Raw genomic sequence first — 14,289 nt, 5'->3', positions numbered from 1 at the left:
AGCGGCTACCCTCTGTGCCCTGCTTGGATAAGTGCTAGAACAAGGCAAGGCGTCTAAGGAATTCCTGATTTTTACTTTTTACCCCTGCAAGGTGGTTTGCCGGCAAGGGACTTCCTAGGTTGCTTTTCCCAGAATAGTAACCGATTAGTGACAGTTACTCAACACAGTGGTGGTGGTCTGGAACGTAGCCAGTGTCTTACCTAGATAGCGGAAGAACGAGGCCAGAGGACGTACCACAGACAAGAACCAGAAGATTTATTTTGGGACTTTAACCAGATGAATATTGAAACCAGAATAACAAGCCAGGGACAAAAAATGTTACCAGCAGAAAGTCTGCATGAAAACCAGTTGTCGGTTGTAGTTAAGACTGACGGAAGGATTTTGACATCCGCATCAGATGAGGTATGGGTCAAATGCCCTTTTTCTCTGTTCTAAACTGTGAACATCACGAGCCATGTCCTTGTACGTCTGGCATCTATAAAAGATTTCCAAACATTGGTTTTAGTTCTGTTCTGATGATACATGGGGCACCAGAAATTGTCAATGAATGCCTTTACCCCTCTACATATAGTTTAGTCCAGCATGGATGTGCTGTCAACGGTTTAACCATGATGCTCTGGAGTCATTTGCAAAAATTGTCTTTGACAGAGGTCATTGATCCCTCGGAATTGAATTCTGCCCTTTTCTGTTCACACTGACAACGTCTATAACTTCAGTGTTCATTGACTTCTATGATGGAAAGGGAAAGGTGAAGGTTAAAAAATTGCTATGAAACCGTATCATTTTCTTGACACTCCTTAACATTGACAGCATCATATGATACGTTTTATTCATTCTAACAATGAATGACTTGCATTACCTCGCCAGCATCTCATTGGGTTAATGAGGAGATCAGGGGGGGAAAGTTCCTAAGAGGCTTGTAAACTTGGCTTTTTAGTTGCAAATAATGAAATATTCTCCATGGCCACTTGGGTTGCCTATAAATACAGTAAGGACCTTTTAGCCGAGCAGTAAAAATAAACATTCCGTGATCACTGTCAGCCACACGGAGCTCTGTTCCAAGATGGAATTGAATTTTTGCAGTAAAAAGCATTTGAGTAAAGAATAAGCGATCTATCAGCAATGTACACTGGCAGGGCAGCAGTAACGTCAGGCATTATTACTTTCTTATCATACAAGGATGTGTTTACAAGTTCACAGAGTTACAAGAGCATTGCATGAGAGCTCAGCGAGATAACATATTCCATACAAAGGCTGCACAGTATCCCATGCTAATCTGTGCGGAGAGTGGCTGGAGAGAGGCAGCCTCTTGTATTAAGGGTCACAGAAGGACATTGAAGGTAATATCTCGCCCCTTAATAATGTCTCCTGTAAATTCAGATACTGCTGCGGAAGGACTATTTGTTGCATATAACCTAGATCACACTTTAATAAGGCTACATTCACACCAGCGTATCCGATTCACATGCGTGAAAAACGTGCGTGAGTCTGGCCCGTGTGTTGCGTTATGCATCAGTGTGCTTTGCGAGTGGCATGCGTTATTCACGCACTCGCAAAGCACATCATTTTTATTTATTTTTCAATCAATCTAATTGATGCACAAATTGCACACGCACACACATTAACCATTATCAGTGTGCGGTGCGTTGTTTTCACACACCCATTCACTTCAGGTGCGGGAAAACGCACCAATATAGGACATGCAGTGAGTTTCACGCAACGGACTCTCGCTGCGTGAAAACTCACATATGTGTGAACGGCCCCATTGAAATCAATAGGTCTGTGTGCTGCGTGTGACTCCCATGCGCAGCGCACGGACGTTATTCATGTGAATGGGCCCTAAGGGGGTGATAGACGTTCGATATTTGTTGGCAGACTTGGCCGATTTTGCCATCATAAGCACTATATTGACAATAGAACCAAAATGTGCTGGATTTGCCAACTTCATCTATTAATTATGGCACAAGATGGGCATGTTGCTCAAGTTTTATATATGACAAGATGCTACAAGTTAAATGTGTAGCCAACATCAAAAAGGGATTGGCCTCGTGTGTGTGTGTGTGTGTGTGTGTGTGTGTGTGATATATATATATATATATATATATATGTATATATATATATATATATATATATATATATATTTAAAAAAAACACCTTCCAGAATAGCCAATATACAGTTATTTTCAGTACCTCAGCGCTGCAGATAAATGTTTTTCCATTTTTGTCTATGATTTCAGGCCTGTCATGTTACCGCGTGACCGCAGTCTTGATGGTCTTGGGCACAAATGGTCGCAGATTTGCACATACTTGTGTCTGAGACCATGTATGATGCGGTCACGTTTTTGTGATGTTTGGGTCATTATGGCAAGACCATTATCTACCACATGTCAATAAGATGTATTTATGTAAATGCAGCCTTCCTCATTTAAAGAGGCTCTGTCACCAGATTATCAAATCCCTATTGCATGTGATCGGCGCTGCAATGTAGATAACCGTAACATTTTTTGTGTTTTCTTGTTTTACTAGCTGGGCGTTGTGAATAGAAGTGTATGATGCTGACATATGATGCGGACAAACACTTCTATTCACAACGCCCAGCTAGTAAAACAAGTAAACACGCCCAGATGTTACAAACACAATACACGCCCAGTTGGAAATAAGAAAACACGCCCAGTTGGAAATAAGAAAACACGCCCAGTTGGAAATAAGAAAACACGCCCAGTTGGAAATAAGAAAACACGCCCAGTTGTCCATTAGAAAGGCTCATTTGCATAAATATAAAATAGCTCATAACTTGGCCAAAAATGATAGTTAAAAAAAAAAAAAAAAGTTACTGTTATCTACATTGCAGCGCCGATCACATGCAATAGGAGATAGGGATTTGATCATCTGGTGACAGCCTCTTTAAGGCTTGGTTTAATACGGATAATGGCGTGTGTTGCTTTTTGACGCCTTTTTACATACTTAAAGTGCAGCAGCCAGATATTATGAATTACAGATGTTTAGTATTCACTCACAAATAGTAATTGTGAGGTCTTAAATGTGTGTTGTAGCTTTGTAAAATGGTAGCATAGTGTTTCTGCAGTGCCTTTTACTATTGGTGAGAATTACATGTAAAACCATGTGTACACTTTTACATGTGGGACTAAAGTCCTGGGGACATTTTCTAGAGCGGTTTAGTAAAAAAAATAAATATATATATATACCATTAAATAAAAAAAAACACACATTATTGGTAGTTTGTGCACCTGGCGTAATTGACCCTTTAGGTCCATCGACAGGCTTGCCTGCATTGCATAGGGAGTAGACCTAATACGTTAGTACTGTACAAAGGCCTGCAAATCATTAACTTGTTTTTCTATGGGATATGACGGCTTATTAATAGCACTGATATTAGCTCATAATCTTTAACAAGCGGTCACTGGAATAGCATTGTTGTTCCAGACCTTTGACCAGTTGCTGTTCTATTTGCAGCTGAATGTAGTGACTTATATGGAGGATGTTAGGCTGACTAATGGCCAACGTTTATTGCATTCTTTAAAACTTTATTACTCTGAGAACGTTTTCATTTTATGAGTTACCTGTAAAGTTTATCTTTCTCTAAGCTTCTTCAACTGCTAAACCAAATCCAACCACAAACAACTTGAGTTACACACATTTAAAGAATTATACTAGCACTGAACGAGACCCAGGAGGCTCAGTGTTTACATGCCACTAGCACCAGTTTTACAACTTCAGCACATCCTGCCCTTTATAAAAATGCAAAGATAACCAAAAATAGATTATGGTTTGTTAATGAGCTTGAGGGTGCTGATCCTTACACAATACATGGAATATATCACAGTATAGAATATACTGGACGAACCTCCAAAATCACTAATGTTAACTTATCCGTAAAGCTAATACTGCCATTTAGTGTCCAAGGCACCGTGCCATACGTTTCCCACATAATACTGCCATACAATAAACAAATGACCATGCCATACAGTGCCAGAAAAGTCCTTTACAGTGCCCAAACAGTTTAGTACAATACACTGTCAAAATCATTCTGCCAAGCAGTGTACAGATTAACCGTACCATACGTTGTCTCAAAAAGATTGCCATATAGTGCCCAAACAAAATAAACAGATTAAAACCCCTGAAATGGTCCCATATTGTGTCTTAATAGACATTTTCTTTGCCTAAAGAAATAATTCAGTATCTACATACCGATCATATTGTACTCAGTAGTACTGTCATACTTTGCTCAAATTAATCCTCACCTAATAGTCCCATAACAATGCGTTTGAAGACCTAAATAATAATAATGTTATAAATGGCCTAAATAATAGTACCATAATGTACCCACGTAATAGAACATTTATTACAATTATTACTGTCAAACTAATCCCATAATGATTAGTGCTGTAATTCTCACACAAACATTACCGAAGTGTCAAGATTCTGAGTAGACATCACGTCCTGGCTGGAGGTAATGTCTATTCACTGTCAGGACACTTCAGTAACGTTAGTGTGTGTGTATGTGGCTGCACATAGTCATCTAGCTAGATCACTATGTGCTGTGTAAATGAAGGGGGAGAAGTGTATGACACTCATTGGTCAGCGTCATACACTTCTCTCCACAACGCCCACTTGGCAATATAGTAAAACACGCCCAGTTGTCCATTAAGAAAGTCATTAGCATTAGTAATATTACAGTCCGGCCGCGACTTCCGGTCCACAGGAAAATGGCGCCGGACGGCGCCAATTTCGAATAGGACTGTGTGGGAGCGGCGCATGCGCAGTTCCCACACAGACGCCGTACACGGACGTGAATGGGACGGGAGCCGTTCACAGTCCCTATGGGACTGTGGCTGCCGTACTCCATGTCTGTGTGTGTCGTTAATCGACACACACAGAAATGGAACAAAAAATGGCAGCCCCCATAGGGAAGAAAAAGTGTAAAAATAAGAAAAAGTAAAACACAAACACACAAATGAATAAAAACGTTTTTATTAAAGCACTAACATCTTTAACATATAAAAAAAATTATTTGCCATGACACTGTTCCTTTAAGTATTGGTAGGTTAGAGGGGGAGGGGTTTTTAAACCAATCTCATGGGTTAAGATGTGTTATTCAGCTTTAATTGACGAAACTGCTCTGTGAGGCAGGCTTATCTGCTGCTGTTTCAGTGATTGTTTGGTTTAGATAAGCACTGGAGAGCGATAAAAATGTGATAACGTTCTGCAGATAACCGCTCTTTTGAAACTGCCAACAGCTGATAGGGACCGCATTCCCTATGGAGTTACTCAAGTGCCCCTTAAATCCTGTGTTCTATCTGGGTTTTTTTTTTCAGCTGCTGTTGTGTAATTTTCATTTTAAGGGGTTGTGCAGGATTAGAAAAACATGACTGCTTTCTTCCTAAAGGATTGTCACTCCTGTCCATGGGTTGTGTTTGGTATTGCAGCCCAACTCCATTGTAGTAAATGAAACTTGGCTGCAATGCCGCACACAACCTGTGGGGTGCAGTTTTTGGAAGGAAGTTGGCTTGTTTTTTTAATCTCTAACAATCTTTTTGAGTGGTCACTAACTTTTTAATAACCTTTCCATAAATCAATAGTGCAAACGAATATAAGAAACATTGTATTAGATCTTTTTAGAGAAAAATACCTTTAACTTATCCAGCTTCTACTCCTCCGCCCTTAAGGGCCTTTATTCGATATTCGGCCGGTCGTTGATTGGGCAAAGCGTAATCTCGCTGTAACCTGTCATTTACAGCGTGATCTTGTGAGATTACGCTTGCTCTGCTGTAAATACCACACAAACGTTACCGAAGTGTCGGGATTGTGAATAAAAATCCCGTCATGGATGGAAGGAATGTCTATTCACTGTCTAAACACTTCAGTATCGTTAATGCGTTAGTATAAGACAGCACATAAGGATCTAAAAGGATCCCTATGCGCTGTGTAAATGAATGGAGAGGAGTGCAGGACGCTGATTGGTCAGCGTCATACACTCCTCTGTACAACGCCCACTTGGTCTAAAGTAAAAACACGCCCACTTGGGCATTAAGAAACTAATTAGCATAAAGCTAAAATCGCTCCTAACGTGGTGAAAATAGATCGTTTTTCTAAATAAAAAGCACTGCTGTCCCCTACATTATAGCGCCGATCTCCTTATGTAGGAGACAGGGCACTTATAATGTGGTGACAGAGTCTCTTTAAGGCTAACACATTCAGGATAGCTTTGTCCGTGACCTGAGTTCTAGCCCTATAAGTAAATACAATTCTGCTTATTTCTCATTTGCTTGAAAAGGAGTGGCTATTTTTCTTAAGATAAGCGTTCAGAGAAAAAAAATGATGCTGTGAACGTGCAAGTCACAATCCATCTGATTTTTATGCCTGGGCTGCTGGTGATTCCCTCCTGCTGCAGGAATTAGTGGCAGATTAAGGGTTAAGACCCCCTAGGATGAAGCAGTGCCTGTGACGGGACCCGCAGCTGGTGAAGTCTAATCATCGGCAGATGTGCAGCAGGATCCATCCTATCTCTGGCAACATTTACACAGAGATAAATAGGCCTTAATCATCTATAAATAACAGCGTGTCATGTCTAAGGATCGCTAACCTTCTGTGCATCTCCCTTGGGACCCAAGACTTAATTACTGTAGCCTAATGCAAAGGACCAAATAGAGGTTTGAAGAAGAGCGAAGTGTCACATCATGGCAATGCAGATGATGGGGAGAGCCCCATGTTATTAACCCCTGCCTCGTTGCTATGTGCCTCTGGATACGCATATTTACAGGAAGAGTAGCCGCTAGTTGTCTGAGCACCTCCGTATATCTTTCACCTGAGTCCTCTTTTCTGCATGCTGTTGATGGTCACAATCGAAATATAGGATGCATATTTATGAGCAGTTTTTTCATGGTGGTGCATTGGTGCCACACTGTGGGGAAAGTGTATAACAATTCAGTAGGTAATGACTAAACATAATTGGCACATGTAAGCTTGGGCCACGTGATCTAATAAAATACTTAAATACTATAAATTGATTGAAATGTACATATTACAAATGTTGTTTTTTCCCCATGATATCATAAGCACTTATGCGGAGAGCAGTAGTTTGGAAATCATGGTGAAGGGAAGAATTTCATATGTGGTTTACAATTGTAAAGGGTCTGACAGAAAAAAACCAGCCATATATTGTTTAAGAAGTGATTCTACATAGCGGCAGCATAAACATTAGGAATAACAAAATGATGTGATCATGTGCAAGATGTCTTCAATTGTGGGCATGAGAAGTTTGCCACGTTCCCCTTATTCCAGCTGCCAGCATGGTCTTATTCTTTAGTGTCGAATCAACATTTCACACAGAACTAGAACTCTGATCATATGGCAGCAGCCCAACAGCAATATGTGAGCTGCGTCTGGATGTCGGAGTCAGGAACAAGACATTAGGGTTTCCCTTGAGGGAGGTCAGGAATGTAACTGGTGTCTGGGGTGACATCAGACTTCCAATCCTCCTGTCTGTGGCTAAAGCCGGGCTCAGCATCAAGGAGATGTCATGTCCATGGCTTTTATAGAGAGGAAGAGCCTGCAGACTTCACATATGTATGTTATTAAAGTTAGATGTTTTGTCCCATAAGCGGTGCGTGTACACTTTGACTTAGTGTATTTTATTTTTAAGATAAAGATTAAAGCCTTTCTCGGTATATAAGAATTCCTACGTTTCTTTGAAGATAATAAGTTCTTCTAAGGGGGTTGGGGGCCTCAAGCACTAAGGATGCTGTACTCTTTAGATTTAGTTGGCACTTGGTGTGCGCAAGCAACTTGCATTCTCTTGGCTAACTGCACCATGTTGTGTTATAGCTGCTATCTAACTGCCCTATACATTGTCTTACTGTATACACAGAGGTAGCAGAGCTGAAACGGAACATTTATCCATTTCTTTATGCAACAACATAGTGAGCTACAGATACTGTAACGCTTTGTGAGTTATGCCAGATCACAAACCCAGCTCTGCTACTACGAAGTTAATAAGTTGCTCTCTACTTTCTCACTTTGCCTTCCAGCAGTGAACAGGTAAAGCGTAATGTGTGATGCTCTCTGAACCGTAGTGTAAATGGTTCCATATGCATCACTATGGCTGCACGCTACAGTCTGACAAATGTTTTTGTATAGCTTGTAAAATCATTTGTCTTCTCTTTTACTCCCTGATGTTACCAGCACCTGGGACAACATGCACTTAATTGAATAAAGATGACATCACAAATGGCTGCATGCAGATCCAAACTGTAACTCCTTTATTGCTTTATATACACTTTATGGACAAAAGTATCGGAACACCTGCACATTACACCTACAGGAGCTTCTATGACATCCCATTCTATATCCATAGGAGTTGATCCCCCCCCCCCCCCCCCCCCCCTTGCAGTAAAACAGCTTCCACTCTTCTGGGAAGGCTTTCTACAAGATTTTGCAGTGTGTCTGTGGGAATTTTTGCCCATTCATCCAGTAGAGCATTTTTTAGGTCAGACACCGATGATGAACAAGAGGACCTGGCTCGCAATCCTCATTCTAGTTTAGCTCAAAAGTGTTGGATGGGGCTAAGGTCAGGGCTCTGTGTGGGCCACTCAAGTTGTTCCACATACAACCTATCCAACCATGTATTTATGGACCTTGCTTTGTGCACTGGGGCACAGTTATACTGGAACAGAAAATGGCCTTCACCAAACTGTCCCCACAAACTTGGAAGCAGACAAATCTCTTGGTAGGCAGAAGCATTAAGATTTCGCTTCACAGGAACTAAGGTGCCTAGGCCAACCCCTGAAAAACAACCCCATACCATTGTCCCTCCCCCCCCCCCAAACTTTACAGCTGACACAATGCAGTCAGGCAGGTAACGTTCTCCTGGCATTCACCAAACCCAGACTGGTCCATCAGACAGAGAAGTGTCATTCATCACTGCACAGAACACGTTTCCACTGCTCCAGAGTCTAGTGGCCGCATGCTTTACACCACTGTGTCTGTGTATTTTCAGTTCAAAAATTTTTTGCACTGTAGCTGCAGCAACAATTTTCACACACGAAGGGGGAGTTCACACAGAGTTTTTGGATGCAGAAACTGCGCCGCAAAATGCGCCAAAAAATGCCCGAAAATGCCTCCCATTAATTTCAATGGGGGCGGAGTCTTATTTTTTTTTTTTCTGCGAGCGGAGAAACCGGCTCGTGGGAAAAAGGGACATGCCCTATTTTCGGCCGTTTACGCCTCTGATCTCTCATCGACATCAATGGGAGGCAGAGAAAGCGTATTTTGCAGTGTTTTTTGCCCGCGGCGCTCAATGGCGAAAAACACTGCGAAAAATGACGTTTTTCCAAACGGAATTTTGAGGCAGATTTTCCTCCTGCAAAAAAACTCTGTGTGAGCCCAGCCTAACATAAACAAAAAGAATCATGTTATACACCCATATTCATACAGTTCCTGAAAGAGCACAGCTGGCACACTGGAAATGCCACCTAGTACTCTTCACTTACGGATGGGTTCAAATTCAGGTTAGTGGCTACACGTCTGACTCAAGCAGAGCCTGAGACACACCCCAGCTCCTAAATATGTTCAAGAAGTGGGAAGAGATCATACATGACATTTATGCCGATGTTTTCATGCACGTGTCTACAGAAAACTAGCAAAACTACAGACCAAAAATCTCCACGTTCCAGATGCCAGTTAACATCACAGAGTCGACAAATGGTCTAATTATGCACGTGGGGAATTGCCTCCTCTTCTCACCCCTGTAGTAGGAAAAAGATGACCCCCTAAATCCGGACACATGAACACATATCCTCCCTGATTGGTAAGAGGGATAATAACATGAACAAAAGTTCCTGTAGTCCATCTGGGATCACTGGAGGGCTGTAGAGGGGAAAGCGGACAGTAATGGTATATTAAGATGTTGTAGTGCAGTTAAAATCGCATAGAAAAAATGCCTGTGGCTTTGCGACTATTTGATGTGTTTATGGTTTTTACAGGTGAACGTTTATTTAACGTGTTTCAACTCTAAAAACCGCCACTGCATCGAAATGCTGTTTCACTTGCATTGAATATACCCGAACAAGTTGCAGACTTGCTTCCTTCTTCCCCGGTCCACTCCTACTTTATGGTAGATTCACATACTACATATTTGTGGCAGAAATATTGGCAACTGGCCCATTCATCTTAATGGGGCTTACAGAGATCCATGCACATGCTGCAGAAACATTCACATGTATGAAAGGAATTTTCAGTTGCAGAAATTGCTGCGGCAAATCTGGCATGTGTGATGTTACCCTTAGGGCTTATTCAGACGAACGTGATATACGTCCGTGCTACGAGCATGATTTTCACACGCCTCGCATGGACCTATGTTAGTCAATGGGGCCGTTCAGACTGTCCGTGATTTTTACGCAGCGTAAAAACTCACGACATCCAATGTTTGTGCGTTTCTCGCGCATCACTCACCCATTGAAGTCAATGGGTGCGTGAAAATCACGCGCAGCACACAGAAGCACTTCCGTGGGACACTCGTGATTCGCACAACAGCAGTAAAAACTATGAATGAAAACAGAAAAGCACCACGTGCTTGCAAACATACAGAGTGTCATAATGATGGAGGCTGCGCGAAAATAACGCAGCCACGCATCATACGCTGCTGACACACGGAGCTGTTAAGTACCTTTTGCGCGCGCAAAACGCACACACGTGTGAATCCGGCCTTAGGCTCTATTCCACCAGCGTTTTTTAAGCTGATTTTTACACAGAAACCGTGCCAAAAAATGGCCCAAAACGTCTTGCGTTGATTTCAATCAGAGACGGGGGCTTTTTTTTGCCGTGGAAAAAAAAAAGCATCGTGCCCTATTTTGGAGCAGTTTCTATCTCTGAACCTTCATTGAAATCAATATCAAGCGGAAAGAAGCCTTTTCGATTTGAAGTGTTTTTTGACGAGGCTTTTGCATTAGCAAGCTTTTTATTTAAAAAAATTTAAAACGCAAGAATTTTATGTTTTGGCTTATTTTGAGGGAGATTTTTTCTGCTTGGAAAATCCTTAGGCCCTCTTACACACGAGCGTGTTTGGTCCATGATATATGGTCCGTATGTCGGCCGCAAGTCCCGGACCGAACACAGTGCAGGGAGCCAGGCTCCTAGCATCATAGTTATGTACGACGCTAGGAGTCCCTGCCTCGCTGCAGGACAACTGTCCCGTACTGTAATCATGTTTTCAGTACGGGACAGTAGTTCCATGGAGAGGCAGGAACTCCTAGCATCGTACATAACTATGATGCTAGGAGCCCGGCTCCCTGCAGTGTGTTCGGTCCGGGACATGCGGACGACATATGGACCGTATATCACGGACCGAACATGCTCGTGTGTGAGGCTCCTTACTTTTCATCCTGCTCCTTAGAACTTTTTATTGTACCTTTTGGTCCTGTTATCATATGAAAGCTCAAGGGCCTTTTTCATTGTACGAATGTTTAGTCCTGATCATTGCTCAGTGTAAACATGCCCATCGAATAGCCGACAAACGAGCAAACTAGTTTATCGTTGATCGCATGTTTTATCTGTTTCAAAAAATCATCGTTTGTTGGCAGCACATCACCCTGTGTAAACGGGCAATGTGCTGCCAACAGTAATGCAAACCATATGGGGACGAACGATTGTATTAACCATCGATTGTACCCATACAGTTTGCATACTCTTGATATTTCCGATCAACTTGTCAAATGGATCTTAAATGAGTGTCGATCTGCGCTTGTTATGGGTACGAAATCTGGCCGTGTAAAAGGACCCTAAGATTTTGGGAATAATGCGATACCAAAATCTAACTCGTATATGTCTTGACAGTGAAAGGTTGTCAGAGCACATATCCGCTCTCCTCATGTGTGTAAGTACTTGTATTCTGCAGAAAAAACAACACCTTTTCTTAGAACTCTATGTTGTGACATTCCTCTGTTATTCCTCCTGTAAAATGTATGATTAAATTGACAATTTAGTATTATCGGTCCCCTTGTCAATGTGGCATCTTCATACACAAGTCTCACTTTCTAGTTTCGTTTTTGGCCAATATTGGACATGCACTGGACTCCTGGAGGATTGAAACATCGGGTTGTCCTGTTTTTTAACGCTGGTAACAATCTAGTAATAATTTAATGAGAAAAATATTTATAGATTATAATCTTGGATGTGTACTAATAGATATTTTGGTAAAATACAGATAAATAATATGTGCACTTTTCACCTTTAATATATTAAACATCACATCTGTCTCTGGAGAGAAGCATCTTTTCCGATCAAAGCAGCCTATGGATCATTGTAAGGAAACAAAGCGGCAGATTTCTGTTGCTGCAGGCCCATCTGCGGTCTTTTTTTTTTTTTTTTAATCATCTATGTTACAGCACATTCCCAAACTACAATTAAAATGTTGACACCTGGCTCGACTGGGCCGATTAGGCTTTGATTCTCTGTAATTATACGTTATCGCTCACATCCAGTGGCAATATTACCTTCTGTACTGTACGATAACACTTATTAATTCAATAAAAGAAATCAATTCACAGGCAATTTTCGATGTAACACCTTGGAAACAGTGCATTAACCAATCTCAGTACGCATCAGAAGGCCTTTCTTGTCATTTAATCAGGACGGGCTGATTACAAAGCTGAGCCGTGTCGGAAGCTAATTAAGAATAGCACAATTCAGGCTCTGCTGCTGCTGTTGTGCTGCCGGCTGAAGACCATGCATTTTGTGTATTTACTTGATTTCAAATATGGTAGAAGGAAAGTGTTCTACAGGATGGCATACAAGGAACATAGAGGGTTGTCTGAAACATTGACCAATTCTGCACATATAAGACCTTGGAGGTCACACTGATTCACTTTGTTTCAGGTCACTTATAGTAGTCATTCAATAGTCTATGCCAGAGTTTTCCAACCTTTTCGGACTCGAGGCACCCCTGGGGAAAAAAAATTCCTCAGGGCTCCCTTTAGGAGCGGAATCACCCTGTGGACGGGGATTCCGCTTCAGGAGTTGCCCCTGGTGTTACCGTCCATGAATGAACAGAGACATCAAGCGCTCCATCCAGGAGCGGAATGCCCGCCCACAGGGTGATTCCGCTCCTAAAGGGAGTGGCACTATGTACAGGAAAGGGTGGAGGGTGCCATCTGAAAGGGGTGTGCAAAAAAACTCCTCCTCACACGCACTTCACTCTGTGAGGAGGAGGAGAGAAAGCACGGCCATGGCAGTGGTTCAAAGGAGTGTCGCGGCACCCCTGGATGGTTCTCACAACACCCCTGTTGGGAACCACTGGTCTATACATTCATTTCCAATTAGGAAAACTTACCTAGATTGTCTGCCCCTGAAGTTGTGTAATGTTGTTGCATGCTAGCAAGCTTGGACAGGTTTCAGAAGAACTGACATTTGAACTCTGGGTTCTGTGGGCAACAAGGTGACTCTTTGTTGGGCGCAGGTTTTTTTTCGTGGTAGTACCAACTTCATTATTAATGAATTCAGAATGAATATGAAATACAGTATATATGTATCCTTTATAGTTAGTTTGGAAAAAGGGGAGAATGATAACTAGGCAAGGGAAGTATTGTTCTGCACATCAAAGTAAAACGTCTTTTTGAAATTATTGTGAATTCCGTAAGCCGCAAACCATTTTTTTCCAATATGTTTTAATGCTTTACACCTTCTTTTATTGTCCGCTTCAGTAAAGACTACATAAAGTACTACTGAAGCTTTTAAAACACAGATGGCGTCCAATAATCCCCAGTGTAAGAACAGACTTCTCTTTTCCAACTCAGATTGTGTTATTTTTTTTCCTTCCATCTTCTGGTTCATGGCAGGCTTTGACAGATCAGAAGAATTGTTCACAGCTTGATGCCGCTGGATTTCTTTCTTGAATAAAAGAAAAACATCTGGAGCCAAATCAGTGAATTTTACCTAAAGGGCTCCAGCAAAGTGTTCCTGCATCTGTTGTAGTGACACTTGTCCCACTGCATACCCAGCTGGTTATGAGTTTTCATTTAAGACATTGCTGCTAGATCCATAATCTTATAATTTCTTTCTTCTGTCATTATTACATGTTCTGGCAGTAGAATTGGGCTTCATTGTTTTGAGAAAAGAGCAAAGATAGAGCGATGGGATAGGAGGGTTGGATACCCAACAATTATTAGCTTTGAGGAACCAGTCATAATTATATTACATCCTTAATGGACATTGCGTATTTTGACCCCCTGAAAGGTAATTGTCATCAAATGACCAAATTATCAAAATTACCTATTG

The 14,289-nt window shown here is 41.6% G+C and overlaps 1 protein-coding gene across 12 annotated transcripts in view; it reads left to right on the top strand.

The window, feature by feature from the left end:
- FBRSL1 (fibrosin like 1) overlaps positions 1–14,289 on the top strand; it is a 539,464-nt gene that overhangs the window by 238,668 nt on the left and 286,507 nt on the right. The gene's annotated exons all lie outside the window — the stretch shown is intronic.

Source organism: Rhinoderma darwinii, chromosome 1 (assembly GCF_050947455.1).
Source record: "Rhinoderma darwinii isolate aRhiDar2 chromosome 1, aRhiDar2.hap1, whole genome shotgun sequence".
NCBI classification, from domain to species: domain Eukaryota; kingdom Metazoa; phylum Chordata; class Amphibia; order Anura; family Rhinodermatidae; genus Rhinoderma; species Rhinoderma darwinii.
Note: the sequence above shows the minus strand (reverse complement) of the source record. Positions and strands in the feature narration are given on the sequence as shown.